Below are 10,084 nucleotides of genomic sequence, written 5' to 3'. Positions count from 1 at the left end.
TGACTTCTGGCGTTCAATCACAGGACAGAGAAGAGGAGTCACAGCAGAGGCGGAAGTGAGCACGCACCAGATTTGAATGGCGCCGCGGGACCAGAACGAAGTTGCGCCATGGGACACCGATCAGCTGCGGTGAGTACACATGCCAGCACCTACTAGGGGGGGGGGGGCATAGTAATTTTTGGTGAACTGCTGAAGCTTTCCAACACTACAGATTATGGGGATGGGAAAGCGGAAGAAAGGGTTTGGAAGAAGGAAGGAAACTCTGCATGGAAGTACAGAATTATAGCATAGGAGGAAAGGAAGAGAAGAGGGAGGGAGAAAGGAAGCAGGGGAAAAGATAAAAGCTTTGTATGGCAGCCCAAAATGAAAGGATGGGAGGGAAGAAGGGAGAGTAGAAGGAAGGAGGAAAGAGAGAGAGAGAGAGAGAAGGGAGGAAGTAAGCGAGCAAGAAGGAAGAGAGGAAATTGTATATAGCACTACAGAATATGAGAACGGGAAAAAGGGGGAAGGGAAGAAAGAAGAGATATGGGAAAGAAATGTATAGAAATGCAGAATATGAGGAACATAGTGAGAGAGGAAGGAAGGAGAGAGTTAGTAGAGAAGCAGGAAGAGAGGAACGAGGGAGCAAGAAAGCTCTGAATAGCACTACAAAATATGAGAACAGGAGGAAGGAAAAGGGGAGGAAGAAAGGGAGAGGGACGGAGAGAGAGAAGAAGGAAGGAATAGGGGAGCGAGAAAGGGAGGGGGGTGGAGAGAGAGAGAAGAAGGAAGGAAAAGGGGAGGGAGAGAAGAAGGAAGGAGATGCAATACAACATTATACAATGCGATGGCAGCAGAGAGTGAGGAAAGATGGTTCTATAGGGAGATCAGATTTTGTGCCATAATGTGGACCGGAAGAAACCTATGCAGCATAACAAGCAGATATGGAGACACTTTATCAAACATAAGGGGAAGTTTAGTCATGATTCTCATATTCACTCTCCGGGTCATTTGGAGTTAAACCCTCTTTATCTGTATTTTATTTAAAGGGAATTTATCACCTAGATTTGTTTATACCAATTAGACCCAAATGCTGGAACATGTTCATTTTTCTTATTTTCTTATTTTCTTCTTAGTGCATTATTATGGGGGCAGCCATCTTACCTGAGCTATTTTAAACAGCACCTTATGGCAAACCTCATGGATAAAGATTCTTTGTATAGCACACACCTGTAAGCATGCTCTGTAACCTCTGTGACCTGTGCAAAGGTCACTCCACAGGGGAGGGGGTGACTGAGCTGTGAGCTTCATCTATTGTCTTTTCTGTCTATTAGTGTCACCTACGCTTATCACTTTCCAGTAGCCCCCCCGGTTATCATCACAGACAGAACAGGAAGTCTCATCTTTTTAGTTTTTAGCCTAGTGGTCAGAATGAAAACTGCAAGATTTCAGGATTATTTTATAATATAGATGGAAAATTAGAAAAAAAAAAAAAAAACAATAGCATAAACAATAGCTAATTTTCTGAAGACACTTTCCCTTTAAGGTGAATTTGTTTCAGCGTTTTTGATGAACGATAAAGCTGGGATGACTCACAGTCCCGATAATGAGTGACGTTCCAAGCTTGATGTGTAAATCTTATTTCTATCATATACAAACAAGCTTTTTACTATTCAAAGTGATATGTCCAGACGCCATTCCCTAACCTCTGTATACATTCACCAGCAAAGTCATATGCAGAGACACACACAGAAGATTACCGTGTCCGGCTGTCTGACTTCCATCAGCGCCCTGCATTAAAGCAGTCATCACTGAAGAAATGACAGCAGCATATATTAGAATATAAGAAACATGGCTGTACCAGTCCTCACCCTGTAATTGGATGATTTGTTATCTTCTTGAATAATATGCTAAATCAGGGGTAGGGAACCTTGGCTCTCCAGCTGTTGCAAAACTACAACTCCCATCATGCCTGGACAGCCAAAGCTGAAGCTAGTTTTTATTTCTTCCCAGCCCTTCACCAGTTGATTTTCGTTTTAAATAACTGGTGTCATAAAGTAATACCGATTTGTAATTTACTTCTATTTAAAAATCTCCAGTCTTCCAGTACTTATCAGCAGCTGTATGTCCTGCAGGAAGTGGTGTATTCTTTCCAGTCTGACACAGTGCTCTCTGCTGCCACCTCTGTCCATGTCAGGAACTGTCCAGAGCAGGAGAAGTTTTCTATGAGGATTTGCTACTGCTCTGGACTGTTCCTGACATGGACAGAGGTGGCTGCAGAGAGCACTGTGTCAGACTGGAAAGAATACACCACTTCCTGTAGGACATACAGCTGCTGATGAGTACTACGAGATTTGATATTTCTAAATAGAAGTAAATTACAAATCTGTATAACTTTCTTACACCAGTTGATTTGAAAGAAAAAAATAAAGCCAGCGCTCCCCTTTACAGTTCAATATTTGGGGTTTAAAGGGGTTATCCAGCGCTACAAAAACATGGCCACTTTCTTCCAGAGACAGCACCACTCTTGTCTCCAGCTTTAGTGGGTTTTGCTGTTCAGTTCCATTGAAGTGAATGGAGCTTAATTGCAAACCGCACCTGAACTGGAGACAAGAGTCGTGTTGTCTCTGAAAGAAAGTGGCCATGTTTTTGTAGCACTGGATAACCCCTTTAATGTGCCTTTCAGGCATACCAACAACAGGAAATTTAAAGGGTTTATCCAGCGCTACAAAAACAGGGCCACTTTCCTCCAGAGACAGACCCACTCTTGTCTCCAGTTTGGGTGCAGGTTTTGTTGTTCAGTTCCATTAAAGTGAATGGAGCTTAATTGCAAGCTGCACCTGAGTTGTGTTGTCTTTGAAAGAAAGTGGCCATGTTTTTTTAGCACTGGATAACCCCTTTAAGCAATGTTAAAGCGACTCCGTATCCAAAATCTGACCCCCCCCCAAACCACTTGTACCTTCAGATAGCTGCTTTAATCCAAGATCTGTCCTGGGGTCCGTTTGGCAGCTGATGCAGTTATTGTCCTAAAAAAATACTTTTAAACTTGAAGCCCGTGCCAAACAGGAGTATCTGTGCCCTAACTTTGCACCACGCCTCCGTCCCTCCTCCCCGCCCTCCTCATCATTAGGAATGCCACTGAAACATTTTCTGCATGCTGAACATTGCACAGGTCCTTAACGATCCAGCCCATGTGCCGGGCTAAACACACAACCGTTTCTAGGACCGGGTGGGCCGGGCCACCGCACGGAGCGCCCTGAGCTAGGGGGCGCCCCGGCGGCGCACGACAGCACCCAGCCCCCCCCCGCACTCACCCAGAGCCTGGCAAATTGAAGGCTTAGGGCCGCTGCCGGACCAAGTGTCTGGCAGCTCCCTTATTTCGGCGGCGTCCCTCAGCCACCAATCAGCAGCACGGCCGTGGCGCTGCCTTGTTCTCCTTAGGAAGAGGGGAGGGGGCGGGTTACCAGGGCAACTTACCTGTCCCGCTCCCTGTCAGCTCCTCTCTCATTCATCTTCCGGCGCAGGCAGCCGGGTACAGAGACGCTGCCTGCACCAGATGTGAACTGCAGCCTCTGTTATTTGCAGGGACATCCAGCACAGGCAGCGTCTCTGTACCCGGATGCCTGTGCTGAAGAAGCTGGGGATCCAGTACTGGTAAATTACTGTTTTTCTGGTGGGGGCACTATGGGGAAGGGGGGTGTATATGAGGCTCTGTGGGGGGGGGGGGGAATTGGCTACAATAGGAGGCACTATAGGGGGATTGGCTGCTATATGGGCATTATGGACTGGCTATTATATGAGGCACTCTAAGGGAACTGGCTACTAAATGATGCACTAAAGGGGGGACTGGCCACTATATGAGGCACTGTGGAGGGATTGGGTACTATATGAGGCACTATAGGGGGGCTGACTACTATATTTGGGTTGCTAATGATGTTTTTTTGTATTCAGAAGAACATTATTTGGGGTGCTCTATGCTGTAACACACACACTGCTCCTTCTTAGCAACCCGAATCTTAATAAAAGCCCCCCTTTCCTTCCCCAGGGCTGAAAACCAAGTGATGTTTTTTTTGGGGGGGGGGGGGGGCTTTTATCAAGATTCGCCCTGTTGCCAAAAAGATCTAGAAACTTCCCTGGCTAAACAGGTGGGAAATAGGAGGCAATCTGTCTGGAGCATTCCTAATGATGAGGAGGGTGGGGTGGAGGGACGGGAGGGGTGGTGCAAAGTTAGGGCACAGATACTCCCTTTGGGCACGGGGCTGCAAGTTTAAAAGTATTTTTTTAGGACAATACCTGCATCACCTGCCGAACGGACCCCAGGACAGATCTTGGATTAAAAGCAGCTCTCCGGAGGTACAAGTGGTTTAGGGGGGTCAGATTGTGGGTACAGAGTCACTTTAAACTTACAAATGACATTCTGGAGATACTGATCCAGCTCCAGGTTTTTGGGTCCGTATTTGATTAAGACATTATGTTGAGAAAAATGATAAAATATGTTGGGAAAAAAAACAAAAACGAGATCATTATCTGTAGAATGACGTCTTTGGTAGACAGACGGGTAGGAGTATGTTCCCAGGAATAATTGAGAGGTTCTGTTTTTCATTTAAAGGACATCTATATATAATCCATACACAATGTTATTTACATATCGTGACAGCAAGTAATTTAGTTGTTCTTTGCAAGTTTTGAAATATTTGCTTATTATTGATTACACTTGTATATCTGTCCAGGGTCAGTTATTAGTAATAGTAGAAGTAGTTAGTAGTAGTTTTGATTTATTCCATCTGGCTCAAAGCTATACATAAAAACTTTACCTAAAATAAATAAATAAATGGAAATAATAATAATAACAACACATTATACATCAGTCATGTCAAACTTTGGCCCGCAGTGCCATTATTTTTGGCCAGCAAAGCAATTCAGAGTTTTAATTGCATCTGGCCCGCCATGGCTACTATATAAGAGACTATGGGGGAGGGCTGGCTACTATATAAGGGACTATGGGGAGGTCTGGCTACTATATAAGAGACTATGGGGGAGGGCTGGCTACTATATAAGGGACTATGGGGAGGTCTGGCTACTATATGAGACTATGGGGGAGGGCTGGCTACTATATAAGAGACTATGGGGGAGGCCTAGCTACTATATAAGACTACTGGGGAGGGCTGGCTACTATATAAGAGACTATAAGGGAGGGCTGGCTACTATATAAGAGACTAAGGGCCCTATTCCACCAGACAATTATCGTTCAGATTATCGTTAAATCGTTAGAATCTAAACGATAATCGTTCGGTTGAAATGCAGTTAACGATTAACGACCGAACATGAAATCGTTGATCGCTTTATAAGACCTGGACCTATTTTTATTGTTGCTCGTTCACAAAATGTTTGCAAATCGTTCGCATTGAATAAGACATCGTTCGGTCGTTCGCAGTAGATATGAACGCAATAGCGAATAAATAGCGAAGAAAAAACAATCGCAATTACGATCATAAGTAACGATTATTGTTCCATGGAAATGAGTGAACGTTTTCAGGTCTTTCGCAATAGCGGTCGTTTGAGATCGTTAATCTTTAACGATTATGCAAACGATAATCGTCCGGTGGAATAAGGCCCTAAGAGGAGGTCTGGCTACTCTATGAGACTATGGGGGAAGGCTGGCTACTATATATGAGACTACTGGGGAGGGCTGGCTACTATATGACAGACTATAAGGGTGGACTGGCTACTATATATGAGACTACTGGGGAGGGCTGGCTACTATATATAAGACTACTGGGGAGGGCTGGCTACTATATGAGACTATGGGGAGGGCTGGCTACTATATAAGAGACTATAAGGGAGGGCTAGCTACTAAATAAGAGACTATGGGGAGGTCTGGCTACTCTATGAGACTATGGGGGAGGGCTCGTTACTATATGAGAGACTATGGGAGAGGGCTGGCTACTATATAAGAGACTATGGGAGAGGGCTGGCTACTATATAAGAGACTATGGGGGAGGGCTGGCTACTATGTAAGACTATTGGGGAAGGCTGGCTACTATATAAGACTATTGGGGAGGGCGGGTTAGTATATGGGACACTTGGGTGGCTGGCTACTATTTGGGCACTATTGGAAGGGCTGGCTAATATGTGGGACAATTTTGGGGGGATTAGCTATTATATGGGTTGGCATGCTGCTCTGACAGTGCCACCACGGCATTCGCGCTTCAAGAATTATCAAGGTTGGCCCACAACTTTGTCCAATTTTTTAATTTTGGCCCACTGTGTATTTAAGTTTGACACCCCTGTTATATATAATGTCTGTGATGTCCCCTGTTATATATAATGTCTGTAATGAGCCAGAGAAGATAGTGCTTCAAATATAAGAAGTAATCATGCAGGATAAATTGTATCTGTCCTTCGCTGCTGAATATATATATTAAAAAAAAAAAAAAAAAATCTTTTTTTAAAAATATCTAAAAAAATAGGATTGTTCTATTTATACAGCCTAAACTAACATGTCAATAAACTTCAAGTTTAGATTGTCCAAGGACAAAAACTTTACATAGACAATTAGGACACTAGTTTATATTCTACTACTATGAATAAGGGGAGTCAGAGGACATCTTGCTTAGGCAGTCGGGTGTCCTACAGAAACGTTCTAATGTATATAAGAGAATAATGGGCCTTTCCCTACTTATCAGACTCCTTTCCCACTTCAACTCATCATTCAGTCTTAACAATTGCTAAAATCCACTTCACTGAGGGGTCTAATTACATGCTGCCTATTCAAGTCTATTAAGTAGACAGTTAGCATAGAGCAAGGCACAGGCAGAAAAACACAGCGAGAGACTGCAGTAGCTTGTAGTCAGTGTTTCAGGGGCATGACTACCACTGTAGCAGCCATAGCAGTTCCTATAGGGCTCGTGGCATCAGGGGGGCCCTTTACCTGCTCAGGCAATACACTGGGCCCCCTCAGCTGTCGTCATTTGAAGCACCAGGTGCAGCTTACCCTGCACAATACTGCTCTATAATGCTGATTATAAAGATATGCTAAAGACATATAGGGGAGCAGGTGTGTGTGCTGTGCATGGATGGCATTATAGCATCTAGTGTATACCCTACTAGGTCAGGGGCAACTGACGGAGCCTGCAGACAGAAGAACTGATGCAAAATCCCATATACAAATAATATAGTGGACCTCAACCTCTATGATTCACCTCAACCCCTCCACATACACACTTTCCATTGGGCCCCCGTACAACGGCACAGGCAGCTCAGATGGTATTTCTGCTCCTTGTCCCACAAAACATGGCTGGGGGGGAGGTGTTGCTATACACCTTGCTATATACCAGAGTTTATACACATTAAAACTAGAACTTAGGAGGAGAAGAGAACTGTAATTAATCGAACTGAAAACCACTCAGTCCATTATTAGAGGCGACTCGCGTTTCGTCTCATCCCGCGCTCCTGGAGCATTTCTAGTCAGTCTAGCCCATTAACGTGTAAGACACTAGTATAGATCTTTCTGCGTCTGAGTTTAATTAATAGAAGCTATTAATAGCATTTGTGAATGTATGACTCCCTAATGTTTGAGATAAAAGCATTAGAGGACCCCATTCACATCCTTTTCTCATCATCTACCAACACTATATAATAGAATACCATTAAAAAGGTATGTAAACATATACCCGGGTGTAGCATTTAATACTGTTACTGCACACATGTAATACATCTATCAATACTGGTGCTGCAGGGTCCAGCATTCATCAACCTATAACATAGGGCCATCTCCCTTCAATGTATTCAAGTAGCAGCATAAAGGACATTATAGAGCTGTACTGAGCAGTCTAAGCTGTAAATCCAGGACTTTGATATGATCTTATACTTATATACAATAATTTTTGTCTTCCTTTGGCTCCCCCCTATTCCACTACATGAATTTCTATGTGCAGCATGTAACATAGTTCCTCAGTAAGCTGCTAGTTTTGTAAACATAAGACACTGTTGATCTCTTTTTCATTGTGAATGATGAGTTAAGAAGATGGGGGTTGGGTGGGGGGGACAGGCCTGATAAGTGGAAAGGCATTTTTCTCTGCTAAGATATATTAAACATTTCTTATATTTATTTATTTGTTGCAATGACAGTGACAAGTTAAGTGAAAATTAACTAGTCAAGTCAACTTTCTGGGTGTCCTCATAAGGTGAGTATTGAATAAATATATCATTGCAAAAGTTATATATATGAATGCACCCCGTTCAGTGTCCTTCTCCCAAAGCCACATGCCGTCCTATGCCATGGGTATATCCGCTCCTGACTATAGATGCATTTTTTATATTTTAGTTCCCTTTTGTCTTCTCAGCCCTGCCATCCAGTTATTAGCAGACAATAAGAATGTGCTATAGGATATGGACAGATGAATATATAATCACTGGATTGAGTCACAGCTGTGAAATAATAACACTGATTGCAAAAGCTCTAAAAGTGGAAATGGACATAACCCCTTCAACCTACAAACAATGGTTTTAAGTCACACGGAGCCCAGAGGCGTACACTCAACCACAATGTCATTATGTTATATAGGACTAATAAGCCTAATGACTTGTCTTTGATAAAACGTTTACTTTTTTCATTACATGTCTTTAATATAACCAAGGTAACCCATTATCATCAATATGTTGTTAATACGTCCGGGACCTGACACTTATGATGCATTGTGAATATATAAGAAAATCTAATAATATAGCTATACTGGTCCATTTTATGTTACATAATATCAATGGTCCTTTCACAAAATGGTTTACTACACGCTATATATTTCTTTTCATTGAAATGCATTAACCCTTTGAGGACCAGGCCCAAAATGACCCAGTGGACCGTGCAAATTTTGATCATTGCGCTTTCGTTTTTCCCTCCTCCCCTTTTAAGAGCTCTAGCACTTTCAGTTTTCTATCTACAAGCCATGTAAGTCCTTATTTGTTACAGGAATAGTTGTACTGTGTAATGGCATCTTTCATTTTACCATAACATGTATGACGGAATTCCAAATATATTATTTATGAAGATATAAATAGGTGAAATCGTAAAAAAAGAATGCAATATGGTAACGTTTGGGGGGTTCCTGTGTCTACGTAATGCACTATATGGTAAAAGCGACATGATACCACTATTCTATAGGTCAGTCCGAACACAACCATATGCAGATTTACACAGATTCTCTAATGTTATATGTTTTTTTTTAAATAAAATCCTTTTTTTTGGCAATTAATTATTAATAAAATGGGCCTATTGTGACGCTTATAACGGTTTTAGTTTTTCACCTACAGGGCTGTATGGGGGTGTCATTTTTTCCGCCATGATCTCTAGTTTTTATTAATACCATATTTGTGAAGATCGGACGTTTTCAGCACTTTTTATAAAAAAAATTTTATATATAATGTAACATAAAATCGGTAATCCCGGCACTTTTTTCCCTCTTTTTGTCTACGCCAATCACCGTTTGCAATGACGCTTGTAATATTTTAATAGATCGGACAATTACGCACGCTACGGTATAGTATATGTTTATTTGTTTATTTATTTTTATATGTTTTATTTATACAATGGGATGGGGGGGTGATTTCAACTTTTATTGGGGTAGTGTACTGTTTTTAACTTCTTTTTTTTTTTACACATTTGAAGTCCCTTTGGGGGACTTTTACATCCAGTACTTTGATTTCTACACTGATGATTGCTATGCCATAGGCCTAGCATTGATCAGTGTTATCGGCGATCTGCTCATTGAGCCTGCCTGTGCAGGCTTAGTGCAGCAGATCGCCGATCGGACCGCGCGGAGGCAGGTGAGAGACCTCCGGCGGTCCGTGTGACTGCGGGGGTCCCGATCGGTAAGTGACAGGGCACTCCCCCTGTCACTTACACTTAAACGCTGCGGTTGCGCCGCGGTCGTGGCGTTTAAGGAGTTAATGACACACGGCATTCGAACGATAATCGTACGTGTAAACGCAGCGAACAATCAAACGATCAAATCGTCGTTCGCAAAAAATTTGCAGATCGTTCCGTGTCGTTCACCGATTTAACCAATGTGTGAGATAGGCTTAAGCGATCGCAAAACAAATTTTCCGT

Source organism: Dendropsophus ebraccatus, chromosome 14 (genome assembly GCF_027789765.1).
Source record: "Dendropsophus ebraccatus isolate aDenEbr1 chromosome 14, aDenEbr1.pat, whole genome shotgun sequence".
Taxonomy (NCBI): Eukaryota; Metazoa; Chordata; class Amphibia; order Anura; family Hylidae; genus Dendropsophus; species Dendropsophus ebraccatus.
Note: the sequence above shows the minus strand (reverse complement) of the source record.